The sequence below is a fragment of the Schistocerca nitens genome, chromosome 4, assembly GCF_023898315.1.
Source record: "Schistocerca nitens isolate TAMUIC-IGC-003100 chromosome 4, iqSchNite1.1, whole genome shotgun sequence".
NCBI lineage: Eukaryota > Metazoa > Arthropoda > Insecta > Orthoptera > Acrididae > Schistocerca > Schistocerca nitens.
Window position 1 is genome coordinate 709,109,306 of NC_064617.1, and position 14,973 is coordinate 709,124,278.

Genomic DNA, 14,973 nt, shown 5'->3' on the forward strand with positions numbered 1-14,973 from the left:
AACACCCCAGGAATTTCAATAGGAAGGAATAGGACTTGAAACTGAGTGACTTACGGATCTCGGTGCTGAAGAAGATGTGGACACGTCTGCCACCATGTGGTGACAGTAACAGCGGACAACAGCAATCGTCAACAGCCTATTGCGCTCGTGCATTCAAAACTAATGACGTTACGCCAGTGCGCTGGAGCTCACGTAAATTGAATTTTGCTGCAGTCAGTAGGGAGCGAGGGTGTGAATCGGACACTCGAAGAAGTTACCATCCTCCTTTAAAATGTCCTCCACAGGTGGGGACGAAACAGTGGGTTTAAGTGCGAAATTCATTCGATCACGGCATAAAGACTAGGAACGTTTTATTAATTCTGATTCTCCGCTAGGTTCGCATTTGGTGAATACTGAGAGATATGGCACAGTGGTTAGCACACTGACCTCGCATTCTGGAGGACGACGGTTCAAATCCCTTTCCGAACTCATAGATTTTGGTTCACTATGACTAATCTAAATAGCTTAATGAAAATGCCGGGATGGTTCATCCGAAATGGATTAGCGGACTCCCTTTCGCTTTCTTCTCCAATTTCAGCCTGTGTTCCGTCTTCCAAAGATCTAGTTGCCGACGGGATGTTATACCCTTATCTTCCTTCCTTCAAAAAAATGTTCAAATGTGTGTGAAATATTATGGGACTTAACTTCTAAGGTCATTAGTCCCTAAGCTTACACACTACTTAACCTAAATTATCCGAAGGACAAAACACACACCCATGCTCGAGGGAGGACTCGAACCTCCGCCGGGACCAGCCGCACAGTCCATGACTGCAGCGCCTCAGACCGCTCTGCTAATCCCGCGCGGCTTCCTTCCTTCCTTTCCGCATTTGATTAGTGACTGATTAATGTGAATCTGGTTATTGTGTCCCTTCCTGGACGCCGTCGGGGTTGCTACAACGCCATCCTAATCTAAGGGTGGAGGTGAGGGAAAATGGTAAGCGCCATCCTTCTTCGAAGCATGTGACTTTTGTTCTGTGAGGTTTCATACTGTAATTAACTGATTGTGTGTTACGTTTCTGAGACGAGGCTGAAAATAAAATCAAGTGGTCAAGTAATAGATCGTGTAATTCACCTGGAAATCGCGTTCACAACGAAGCCTCAAAGGGCTAAAGTCTACTAAAAATTACAAATGAAAAGATTTTTTAAATTTTTTGGTTATGTTAGGTACCAAAAATATTTGAATTCAAGATCGCACATTAAATCTTCTTTATTTAGATGGATTAATAGTTTCGGCTAACAATTCAGCCACCCCCAGATCACAGAACATTCTTGATTAGTGTCGGTGCCATTACCACATCACACATCGTTACAATCTTTCTAAAAGTTCGTTCATGGCCAGTAGAATTGAATAATGGTCATAAAACAGAGGTGTTACACCGTTAAAACCTGGTAACTCACACAATCAGTATCAACATCATCTCACCACCATATACATGTTGCTGCATCTACCTCCAGTACCAAATTGACTGCACCTTGATGACTCAGTATGTGACATACCAATTGATCCCGTCTTATACCAGTTGTGCAATATTTTTCCCCTAAATTCGTTTCAGTGCGTCTCCATAAGTAACAAACGCATCTAATTTTCAACATTTTTCTGTAGCACCACATTTCAAATGCTTTCTGTTCTTATCTCATCTCTGTCAGCCACGTGTCACTTTTGTAAAAGGATATGCTCCAGACAAGTATCTTCAGAAAAGACTTCCTAACAATTACATCTGTTTGAATTAGGTGTTAAAATATTTCTGCTTTTCAGAAACAATTTTTCTTGCTATTGCCAGTCTCCATTTGACTTTCTCGTTACTATGGCTATTTTCAGCTACTTTACTGCCCCAATTCAAAACCAGTTTACTGCTTCTTCTCTCTCATGCAGTGGACGGATAATTGCCTGAGCTGTGGACACGCCTGTCAACACGGTTCATAAAATTCTACGAATCGTCCTGCAGTGGTATCCATACACAATTACCCATATTCAAGAGTTGCTTCACGCTGACCTGTCAGTAAAATAAACGACCGCTCCAGAATATCGTGCTCACATGGAAATTGGCAGTGAATGACCATAGAACGTTCTGTGGACAGACGAAGCCCACTACATCTACAAAGACTTGTTAGTACACAGAATTGCAGAACATGAGTAACAGAAAATCTGATCGCACATCAACCGGTACCGCTTCGTTTAGCAAAGGTAGCTGTGTGAACTCTGCCTCGATAGCTGCATTCCCGCTTCGCACCCCGGGGAGGTTCTTCCTGTTTCGTTGCGCTGCGATAGCTTCCTTGTTTATCCTCAGTGTCGTGCGAGTCGTTGTGAGCGTTACATCGTTCTTTGTCTCTCCGCATCTCGTGTTTGTGATTCCATTTTGAGGCGGCGTTGTCTAACGCTGTGATATCGTCCATTGCTCCCAATAACTTCCCACGTACAGGTATCGTCAGTTTTAGTTTCAACAAGTCTACGCGCCACTTGCAGCCGAGTTCGTTAGAAATTCATGATGTCACTTCAGGACAGGTTCAACCGGCTGTCTTCGATCCTGAATTGTGTGTGTTTTATGTCAAGTTCATAGACCCGCTCCAGACCCCTTTTGCTGCCCGGACAAGTCCTTTTCATTCATCGCGATGGTTCTAATAGCATGGTTGTTCTGACGTACGCGGAGGTCAAATATACGAATGTTAGGGAATTTAACTCCTGAAGTTGATGACGGTTTTCTCAAGACGATCTTGCTTCCGTCTGGGGATATACGAAGTATACGCCACGAACGCTGGTCCGCTCAGCATCGTTTACAGGTTTATAGCGAAGCTCGATGCGTGGACATGGTGGACAAACGGATTATTTGCTCTCATTTGCAACTGTGTGAATACCGGCTACATATAACATACACAGAACAAGAAGGGACGTTTTTTATATGTAATGAGGATGGACACCTTAGTACAAATTGCCCGCGTCGTGTCACAGTCTTAAAATCCGATTATGAACAACGTAAAAAACTAACTTTAGCGGATCTGTTTCCCCAAGTGACTGCCATTATGCCTAACTCTATCGGAAGAACAAGGCGAGCAACTGCGTGATGTTCCTAGAGCATTTCCGCTGTTAGCCTCGCGTAGAGACTAAGCCACTCTAGCTTCTGCGCCGCCACCACGCCAAAACAAGTGTACATGGTGAGAAGTCAGACAATTCCTCTCCGCGTCTCCGCTCTACTGAAAACATGCGGACTGAGGAGGCCTCTCCCCTCCCTGAGGTTAGACCAGATGATAAGATGTCGGTTGCTATTCAAGATTTCAGATCGTCCAGCGCTCCCAACGACCTGATTCCCGGGACCGAGACCGAGGCCGAGACCGAGACAGCCTCTTCGGAATCACGTGAGGATAGACCTGTTCCGGAGCACCGTACTATATCTACGGACTTGGCAGACATACCCCTTCTTCTGAGCCCCCTGATGAGAAACGATTCAAATGGCTCTAAGCACTATGGGACTTAACATATGAGGTCAGCAGTCCCGTAGAACTTAGAACTACTTAAACCTAACTAACCTAAGGGCATCACACACATCCATGCCCGAGGCAGGATTCGAACCTGCGACCATAGCAGTCGCGCGGTTCCGGGCTGAAGGGCCTAGAACCGTTCGTCCACCGCGGCCGGCCCTCCTGATGAGAAAAGCGTGCAACGAGTCTCTGCTGAACGATGTGCCAGCGGCAGATGTGATGTCGGTAGAAGGCTACTGAATTTCCGCAGGACCCCCCCCTCCCCTCCCCCTTAACCCACCTTGCTGCATGCGACAGTCGCCTTCCCGCACAGCCGAAAAAGCAATGTTTCCAACCTGAGCGCGTGGCATCCCGAAAAAAGAAAAAACAGAAAGAGGGTGGAAGAGAGGGATCTACCTCTTTTCATTCAGATTCATCCGTTGGCTCTTCCATGGAATGTTAACGATCATTTCCAAGTAATCAACTGCATAGTTTTGGTAATCGCTAGATGCAGACCTATTCCTTTTCTTATCTTGAATGTGAACAGACTTAGTTCCTAGCTTAGACTTGTAGCGCTGCGACAGTTTATTTACGGTTCATGTCCAGACGTGATATTTTTGCAAGAAGTGTTTTTCGAAAATCTTTCTATTCTGGTTTCTCTACTTTCTTTAATGTGGCTGCTGAACTTTCTACTGGTTCTGCGTTATTTTACAGAGAGGGAATAGCACTGATTGATTTCGAAGTTCTTGATAAAGGCCGAGGGATAGGCTGCCCTTTTTGTAACCTTACTTTGATTCTTCTCTATGCCCCTTCAGGATCTGGTCGCTCCACAGGTCGTGCCCGTTTTTGTAAAGAGGATATAGTTTCTTTACTTCGTAAAACTCCGCGGAAACTTCTGTTAGGCAGAGCTTTTAATTGCGTTTTGCGTCCTGTGTATCAGACGCTTAATTTTAATTTCAGTAATGAACTAGAAGATTTGGTGCGTTCTTCGAAAATACGAGACGCGTGGATCTGTCGATATCCCACTCTCGTCACGTACACGCATTGTACAACTACTTCCAGCTGCCGACTCGATCGCTTTTATCTTTCTGATTCTATGTGGACAGCTGTTAGCGACAGACGTGATACCCGCTTGTTTCACTTATCACTGTGCCGTAGCTGTAACTTTAAATCTTGTACCGCATCTAGTAAAACTGTATCACATAACCTGGATGTTGAACAAATCCCTGTTGAATGATCTTGCATTCGGCAGGACCGTTATCTTTCTCTTATGGAATGGTGGTCAGGGAATGCCAAACATTTGCTCCGGGAAGCGTTGATGCATTATGGCGCTAAGAGGCCGAGGAATCTGCGTCGGACCCAGGAATTTTATTATTCCGCCTTGCGTCAACTTTATGACGGTGCCAGACAAGCTCCCTTACAAATTACGAATGTCCGTCATGTTAAGGCGAAACTTCTTCAGTTAAAGAGGCAACAACTGGAGCGACTCAGGGTGCAATAAAAATCTCGCTCCTTCCTACGGGATGAACTGACCTCCTTATATCATCTTATCCAGTTGCGGACGCGTCACAAACCAGCATGTATCACGTCACTTACTCACACTGATTGACACGTACTGACGTCCCAACATGACGTTTCCAAACCGATCTATAATTGCTTTGGGACCTTTATGATGATTCTGCTACTGATACGATTGACCCTGATGGATTTACTGCTCTACTCGATTGCGTGGTTACTCCCGCAGTAAATGATGACTTTCTAAGCGACTTTACTTGCAGTGATATGTATCACTTTATTTTTGATTCACTATCGCAAAAATCGTCCGGACTTGACGGTATTACTAAGGAATTTTACGTCCATTTTTGGCCTCTAATAGGTGATTCCATTACCCACTGATAAATGAAGTGGTACGGGGGATTGATTGCTGCCCCTTTCAAGGTTGATAAAATCATTGTAAATTACGAAAATGCGACATTTCTTAATGTGACATTTCTTAAATTCGATTACAAAACAGTCGCCTGCCAATATTGCTAGAGAAAATTCTTACTGTTCACCAAAGCTGTGTACCTGGCCGCACGATCCTGACTTTTGCACTAAATAGCAGAGCGTTGTCTCTGTGGTTGCAGCCACTTCTGTCTCAGAAGCCTCACTTTTCATTGATTTTAATAAGGTCTTTGATCTGGTCAGTCACAGTTTCTTGTTGCAGGTCCTCGAGCCACCGGTCTTAATAACGCTGCGTGTGAGTATTATCCAATCTTTTTACTGGTATTCAAGCATCTGTCGTGTTGAATCGACAACTTACTCCCCAGATCACAATTCGACGGACCTTACCACAAGGAAACTCCATCTCCAAGTAGCTTTTTTTCTTGTCCCTAGAACTCTGCTTCGCCGTATTGCTGACCAACTACGTGGTTGGAAGTTATTGGGAGAAACCTTCTGGCGCGAGCGTACGAGGATGATGGTATGCTATTGCTATGTCATATTGATGACATATCATCGCTCAAGGACATATTGGATCCCTTTTGTTCTCTCTCTGGGGCCCCCATTAATGAACGGAAACGCACCCTGTTACCACTGCGAGTTTTCCATCAAATTGTCATTCCATCGGCAACGTTGGTTCTTCGACACAAATCGTTGGGGATTACCGTGGATCGCTGCCCGATGAAAATGACTGCGCTCAATTGAAGGGAGGTGACGGAGGCACATCGTGAAAAGAACGCTGCTCCTTAAAAGAACGCTGTTCCTTTAGCCTTCTTAAGAAAGTAAAGGTCTTATAGTCCTACATTTCCAGTAAAGTGTATTATTTTGCACATATATTCCCGCTCCCCGTGATGACGGCGCGCAAATTAATGCAGTTATCCGGCGGTTTCCTACGAAAAGTCACATTTTTCGACTTCGGTATGAAGTGGTAGAGGCCAACGGCCTTGTCGCAGTGGTAACATTGGTTCCCGTCAGATCACCGAAGTTAAGCGCTGTCGCGCTGGGCTAGCACTTCGATGGGTGACCATCCGGTCTGCCGAGCGCTGTTGGCAAGCGGGGTGCACTCAGCCCTCGTGAGGCAAACTGAGGACCTACTTTATTGCGAAGTAGCGGCTTCGGTCTCGGAAACTGACATACGGCCTGGAGAGCGGTGTGCTAACCACATGCCCCTCCACATCCGCATCCAGTGACGCCTGTGGGCTGAGGATGTCGCGGTGGCCGGTTGGTACCTTTGAGCCTTCATGGCCTGTGCGGGAGGAGTTAAGTTATGAAGTGGTAGAGAGGCCCGGCCCCCTTGGAGTGCTAGGAATTACCAATAACAAAGTAAAGGCTTCAGTATTGTTTATATGGGTTAACGTCTTAACAAGTTCTCGAGCTGTTCATTTCATCTCGTTATTTACGTGTCCCCTCCTGCAGATGTTGGCTGGATCAAAACTAAATGGTGGCACATGCGTTAATTTTATGTTATAATAAATTTCCTAGGAGCCTATATTTTATCAATGACACACCTTACCACCAGATCCTTGCTTTCTCTTTGGGGGGTAAAATCATCCTTCTCACCAGCTGAAATGGCTATTGATATCGTGGAAAACAGTGTGGTTTCACAATAGTCTTCCTGTCCTCCCGACGGAAGTGCCTCATCGATTTCGAATCCATTTCCGGCACAAAATAAAAAAAAAAAGAAGCTGTGAGTTAACATGGTCACCTGTAAAGTGGGGACTGCTTTGGCTCCTGGTTCCTTACTCGCTGGAGGATACATTTTAAGAGAAAAAAGTAAGGAAAAGAAAAAAAGGGAAAAAAGTAGCTGCGGGATCAGATTGACAGATGCTAACCAAATGGGGCCAGTTTCGATTCCCGGCCGGGTCGGATATATTCTCCTCGCGGGGTCTGGTTGTTGTACTGTCCTATCTTCATATCGCCATAACTGATGCGAAAATCTCGTGCGTGGTGTCACATGACACGTATAAGCCTCTGTAACTGCCTACCAGGGTACAATTTGACCCTAATGAATATCCTGAGTTGTCGAAGCACGCTGTCGTATCGTCTTCCCACTCTTGAGATGGCTGTATGGGCACGTACCGAAAGCTAATAACAAAGGAGAAAAGGTAATTCTGTGGTGGGGGTTGATGACGACGTTTACTGTAGGTTCACATTTTTCGGGGAGATGTGTCGTGTGGGTCCTGTTACCCTTGTTGTCACTAGTAAACGCTATAAGAGTCTTTTCCAAACCAACGTCACTCCAACCCTCCAGCAGCGTGTATATGTGGGTAGGATTACTTTTATGGAAGATGGCACTACTCCACACATTGCAGACCTAGTGACGTACTTCCTGCAGAGGTCATTTGGAATTGGTGGAATTACAGACAAGAAGAGAGTAGAAGCTTTCGAAATGTGGTGCTACAGAAGAATGCTGAAGGTAGGTGGGGAGATCACGTAACTGATGTGGAGGTACTGAACAGAATTGGAGAGAAAAGGAATTTGTGGCACAACTTGACTAGAAGAAGGGATCGGTTGGTAGGACATGTTCTGAGGCATCAAGGGATCACCAATTTAGAATTGGAGGGCAGCGTGGAGGGTAAAAATTGTAGAGGGAGACCAACAGATGAACTCACCACGCTGATTCAGAAGGATGTAGGTTGCAATCGTTACCTGAAGATGTTGAAGCTTGCACAGGATAGAGTATCATGGAGAGCTGCATAAAACCAGTCTCTGGACTGAAGACGATAACAACAACAACATCAGCCATAATTTCGCTACTGCCCGGCCGTCAAGACCACCTGATCTTAATATGTGTGACTTCTGCATGTGGGGTTACCTGAAAGATGCTGTGTTCAGTGCTACGACTAACAACATAGAAGGCAGGTACCGCGCAACACATTCAGAACGTGACCCCTGAGACACTCCGAGCTGATGTGGAACATACTGCTTCTCAACTCGTAACAGAAATTGAACATGTCTTGAGCCTGTCATTTACAGTTAAGAACCGATTTGATTGTCGTTTTTTATGCGGTTTTGGTCTCAGGACAATTAAAACCGGGCTTTCCCATCCGATGTGATACGACGATGCCGTGATAGACAGGCATACCTAACTGTGCCACGAATGTTGAATGCCAAACTTGTGGAGCCATGCACATTTCACAATATGGTTGACTCGATGTGCAATTCACAACAGAACCGTTGTATTGCGATTCATCTGTCATTTGCAGCCAAACCCAAATGTTTGTCATGCAAGTACTGCACTGGATGTGTCTGGACCAGTTTTGTAGCCTCTGTTACGGTTACTGCTAGCCAAAACGTTGACCCCAAAATATCATGCATCATACAATACTGCTGCTTTGCACCCCAAGGTCGCCTTCGCTCATAGCAATACGCGGTAATGATCCCTGGGTCATATTTGGAATATACCCATTGTGGAACTGCTTTCTATAAATACAGGGTGTTACAAAAAGATACGGCCAAACTTTCAGGAAACATTCCTCATACACAAATAAAGAAAATAAGTTATGTGGATATATGTCCGGAAACGCTTAATTTCCATGTTAGAGCTCATTTTAGTTTCGTCACTATGTAGTGTACTTGCTCGATTCACCGCCAGTTGGCCCAATTGAAGGAAGGTAATGTTGACTTCGGTGCTTGTGTTGACATGCGACTCATTGCTCTACAGTACTAGCATCAAGCACATCAGTACGCAGCATCAACAGGTTAGTGTTCATCACGAACGTGGTTTTGCAGTCAGCGCAATGTTTACAAATGCGGAGTTGGCAGATGCCCATTTGATGTATGGATTAGCACGGGGCAATAGCCGTGGCGCGGTACGTTTGTATCGAGACAGATTTCCAGAACGAAGGTGTCCGGACAGGAAGACGTTCGAAGCAATTGATCGGCGTCTTAGGGAGCACGGAACATTCAAGCCTATGACTCGCGACTGGGGAAGACCTAGAACGACGAGGACACCTGCAATGGACGAGGCAATTCTTCGTGCAGTTGACGATAACCCTAATGTCAGCGTCGGAGAAGTTGCTGCTGTACAAGGTGACGTTGACCACGTCACTGTATGGAGAGTGCTACGGGAGAACCAGTTGTTTCAGTACCATGTACAGCGTGTGCAGACACTATCAGCAGCTGATTGGCCTCCACGGGTACACTTCTGCGAATGGTTCATCCAACAATGTGTCAATCCTCATTTCAGTGCAAATGTTCTCTTTGCGGATGAGGCTTCATTTCAACGTGATCAAATTGTAAATTTTCACAATCAACATGTGTGGGCTGACGAGAATCCGCACGCAATTGTGCAATCACGTCATCAACACAGATTTTCTGTGAACGTTTGGGCAGGCATTGTTGGTGATGTCTTGATTGGGCCCCATGTTCTTCCACCTACGCTCAATGGAGCACGTTATCATGATTTCATACGGGATACTCTACCTGTGCTGTAGAACATGCGCCTTTACAAGTACGACACAACATGTGGTTCATGCACGATGGAGCTCCTGCACATTTCAGTCGAAGTGTTCGTACGCTTCTCAACAACAATTCGGTGACCGATGAATTGGTAAAGGCGGACCAATTCCATGGCCTCCACGCTCTCCTGACCTCAACCCTCTTGACTTTCATTTATGGGGGCATTTGAAAGCTCTTTTCTACGCAACCCGGTACCAAATGTAGAGACTCTTCGTGCTCGTATTGTGGACGGCTGTGATACAATACGGCATCCTCCAGGGCTGCATCAGCGCATCAGGGATTCCATGCGACGAAGGGTGGATGCATGTATCCTCACTAACGGAGGACATTTTGAACATTTCCTGTAACAAAGTGTTTGAAGTCACGCTGGTACGTTCTGTTGCTGTGTGTTTCCATTCCATGATTAATGTGATCTGAAGAGAAGTAATAAAATGAGCTCTAACAAGGAAAGTAAGCGTTTCCGGACACATGTCCACATAACATATTTTCTTTCTTTGTGTGTGACTAATGTTTCCTGAAAGTTTGGCCATACCTTTTTGTAACACCCTGTATAGCTGCGGTGCAAGGATGTCCGACAGACGTACTTCGACTCCCCTGCTTCATGAAAATAATTCCATTTCCGACGTCCCTGCGGTGGTCTGAATCATTCTGATGGGCATATCGCGACTTGTCCCCGCTGGTAGCTTCGCAGTTCGTCGTCTGACATTAGTGTACGGATGGAATTTTCTCTCCTGTCATGTACAGTAGCATTTCCTTGCTCGTGATTTGCAAAAACTTTGCCAAGGCTCTCACTTTGCAGGTTATTGGTGACTCGTATAGCATTCGTAACGGGAAATGTTACCTTTTACTGGAAAAAGTAAACACACACATAAAGATGCAGTTGGTACTGACCCGCACTGACAAAGGTGGTAAAGTGATAGGATTTCTTCGTCTGGCAGCACAATAACGTGCGGGCCCCGGGACCGACTCCCGGCGACCGACTGCTCAGCAGTAGTTGACGCGCCAACGGCCTTGCCGCAATGCTAACAACGGTTCCCGTCAGATCGTCGAATTTAAGCGCTATTGGTCTGACCTAGCATTTAGATGGCTGACCATTCAGTCTGTCGAGTGCTGTTGGCAAGCGGATTGCACTCAGCCCTTGTGAGGCAATCTGAGGAGTTACTTGAATGAGAAGTAGTGGCTCCGGTCTCGTTACCCTCCATATCGGCATCCAGTGACGCCTCTGGGCTGAGGATGACACGGCGGTCTGACGGTACCGTCGGGCCTTCATGGCCTGTTCTGGCGGAGTTAAGTTAAGCACAATTAACTCTAACGTAGCTGGCTGCTTCGCCTGCGCCTGATTTGGGTGTGTGTCTGTGAAATCTAATGGGACATAACTGATACGCTCATCAGTCCCTAAGCTTACACACTATTTAACGTAAATTATCCTAAGGACAAACACACACGCCCATGCCAGAGGGAGGACTCGGACCTCCGCCGGGACCAGTCGCACAGTCCATGACTGCAGCGCAACAAAACGCTCGGCTAATCCCGCGCGGCTGCGCCTGATGTAAGCCCACCAGAAATTGTCTTGGTGTCAACGAGGTAGTTCTCAACAGACCATGTACCACATGGTAGATGGCTTCCTGTAACTCATATACCTCAATGTGTGCATCTCTTATACACTACTGGCCATTAAACATGCTACACCACGAAGATGACGTGCTACAGACGCGAAATTTAACCGACAGGAAGAAGGTTCTGTGATATGCAAATGATTAGCTTTTCAGAACATTCACTCTAGTTAGGTACCGGTGGCGACACCGGCGACGTGGTGACATGAGGAAAGTTTCCAATCGATTTCTCATACACAAACAGCAGTTGACCGGCGTTGCCTGGTGAAACGTTGTTGTGATGCCTCGTGTAAAGAGGAGAAATGCGTACCATCACGTTTCCGACTTTGATAAAGGTCGGTTTGTAGCCTATCGCGATTGCGGTTTATGGTATCACGTCATTGCTGCTGGCATTGGTCGAAGTCCAATGACTGTTAGCAGAATATGGAACTGGTGCGTTCAGGAGGGTAATACGGAACGCCGTGCTGGATCCCAACGGCCTCGTATCACTAGCACTTGAGATGACAGGCATCTTATTCACACGGCTGTAACGGATCGTGCAGCCACGTCTCCATCCCTGAGTCAACAGATGGGGATGTTTGCAAGACGACAACCATCTGCACGAACAGTTCGACGACGGTTGCAGCAGCACGGACTATCAGCTCGGAAACAATGGCTGCAGTTTCCCTTGACGCTCCATCACAGACAGGAGCGCCTGCGATGGTGTACTCAACGACGAACTTGGGTGCACGAATGGCAAAACGTCATTTTTTCGGATGCATCCAGGTTCTTTTTACAGCAGCATGATGGTTGCATCTGTGTTTGGCAACATCGCGGTGAACGCACATTGGAAGCGTGTATTCGTCATCGCCATACTGGCGTATCATCCGGCGTGATGGTATGGGGTGCTATTGGTTACACGTCTCGGTCACCTCTTGTTCGCATTGACGGCACTTTGAACAGTGGACGTTACATTTCAGATGTTTTAGGAGACGTGGCTCTACTCTTCATTCGATCCCTGTGAAACCCTAAATTTCAGCAGGATAATGCACGACCGCATGTTCCAGGTCCTGTACGGGCCTTTCTGGATACAGAAAATGTTCGACTACTGCCCTGGTCAGCACATTCTCCAGATCTCTCACCAATTGAAAACGCCTGGTCAGTGGTGGCCGAGCAACTGGCTCATCACAAAACGCCAGTCATTACTCTTGATGAACTGTGGTATCGTGTTGAAGCTGCATGGGCAGCTGTACCTGTACATGCCGTCCAAGCTCTGGTTGACTCAATGCCCAGACGTACCAAGGCCATTATTACGGCCAGAGGTGGTTGTTCTGGGTACTGATTTCTCAGGATCTATGCAACCAAATTGTGTGAAAATGTAATCGCATGTCAGTTTTAGTATAATACATTTGTTCAATGAATACCCGTTTATCATCTGCATTTCGTCTTGGTGTAGCAATTTTAATGGCCTGTAGTGTACTATTGGCCTATCCAACAGGACTAACTGGCCCAATGATATACTACAGTCCTGCTCCAGATCACTTGTGGTCGTTCTGCCATAACTCCCCAGCTCTGTTTTTAAACCCCTAGCATTCTGGAAGAAAAAAACCATGACGGATGTAGCAAGGAGGACATAAAAAGCAGACTTGCACTAGCAAAAAGGGCACTCCCGGCCAAGGGGAGTCTACTAATACCAAACATGGGCCTTAATTTGAGGTAGAAATTTCTGCGAATGTACTTTTGGAACACATTATTGTATGGTAGTGAAATATGGACTGTGTAAAACCGGGACAGGACGGAATCGAAGCTTCTGAGATGTGGTGATACAGAAAGAATGTTGAAAACTAGGTGGACTGGTAAGGAATGAGGAGATTCTCTGCAGAATCGTCCAGGAACGGAATATGTGGAAAACGCTGACAAGAAGAAGGGACCGGATGATAGGACACCTGGTAAGACATCAGGGAATAACTTCAATGGTACTAGAAGGAGCTGTAGAGGGTAAAAACAGTGGTGCAAGGCAGAGGCTTCCATACTTGCGGCAAATAATTGAGGATATGGGTTGCAAGTGCTACTCTGAGATGAGAAGTTTGGCACACGGGAGGAACTTGTGGCACACCACGTCATAGTAGTCAAAAGACAAATGACTCTAGGAAAGCGTTCTGGTACTATTCAATACTCCTTGTTCCAAATTCGCTGGTTGGTTGGTGTGCTGTTGATGATGTTGCACCACTACTGCTCCAAGGGTGTGAACGCCTTGCAGGAACGGCCATGACGTGAGGAGTACGTTTCACCTGTAGGAGGGCTTTGCCTTGAGCAGTCACAAGTGAATGTTGAGATGAGATTATAATGCATGGGACGTAAGATTCGAGGTGTGAAAGGTAGATGAAGCTTTCTTGGAATAGGCGATGCATTTCTGGTACAGGTGCCTCCGGTACAAATTGCAACAAGCTGTGGAATTATTATTTGAATGTGTGAGGCACATTTTACCCTGCACGGTGACCTGGATGCAAAGAACTGTCGTTTATGAGGTTCTACTCCGACACATTTTGTGCGTTAACATCCACTGCACTCAGATTATTTTATTGTGTGGTGTGGTTTCACAACGTTCTTCAGTCTCGGTCCCTTTCGTTTCGAGTGATGAAGTTCGCTGGTCTCTTACGTGTAAATCGACATCTGCACGTAATAAGGAGCTCCTTTTTCAACAAGTGATTTCAGTTTTGCAAGAATGCAACTTTGTCCACACCACGATTTTCAGGCAAGATGAGGCGACACCCATGTCGTTTGCCAGATGAAATAGTTCCTTCGAGAAACCTTCGCTGACGACCGCATCATCTCTAAGCAATTTCAAATCCGTGTGACTTCTGGCTGTGGGAATATCTGAGAGATAGTGGCTGTCACGGATGTACTCGGACTTTTCCTGATCTGAAGGGCAGCATACAACGACATATAGCTCTGATTACACCAATATGTTGCGAACAACTGTGTTACGGCTGCAGATGTTCATACACTACTGGCCATTAAAATTGCTACACGAAGAAGATGACATGCTACAGACGCTAAATTTAACCGACAGGAAGAAGATTTTTGATGTGTACCATCACGTTTCCGGCTTTGATAAAGGTCGGATTGTAGCCTATCGCGATTGCGGTTTATCGTATAGCGACATTGCTGCTCGCGTTGGTCGAGATCCAATGACTTTTACCAGAATATGGAATCGGTGGGTTCAGGACGGTAATACTGAACGCCGTGCTGGATCCCAACGGCATCGTATCACTAGCAGTCGAGATGAGAGGCATCTTATCCGCATAGCTGTAACGGATCGTGCAGCCACGTCTCGAACCCTGAGTCAACAGATGGGTACGTTCGCAAGACAACAACCATCCGCACGAACAGTCCGATGACGTTTGCAGCAGCGTGGTCTATCAGCTCGGAGACCATGGCTGCGGTT

General features: G+C 46.2%; 1 pseudogene; it reads left to right on the forward strand.

Moving 5' to 3' along the window:
* Positions 1-6,406: 6,406 nt before the first annotated feature.
* Positions 6,407-6,524, forward strand: LOC126253796 (5S ribosomal RNA; annotated as a pseudogene).
* Positions 6,525-14,973: the final 8,449 nt, after the last annotated feature.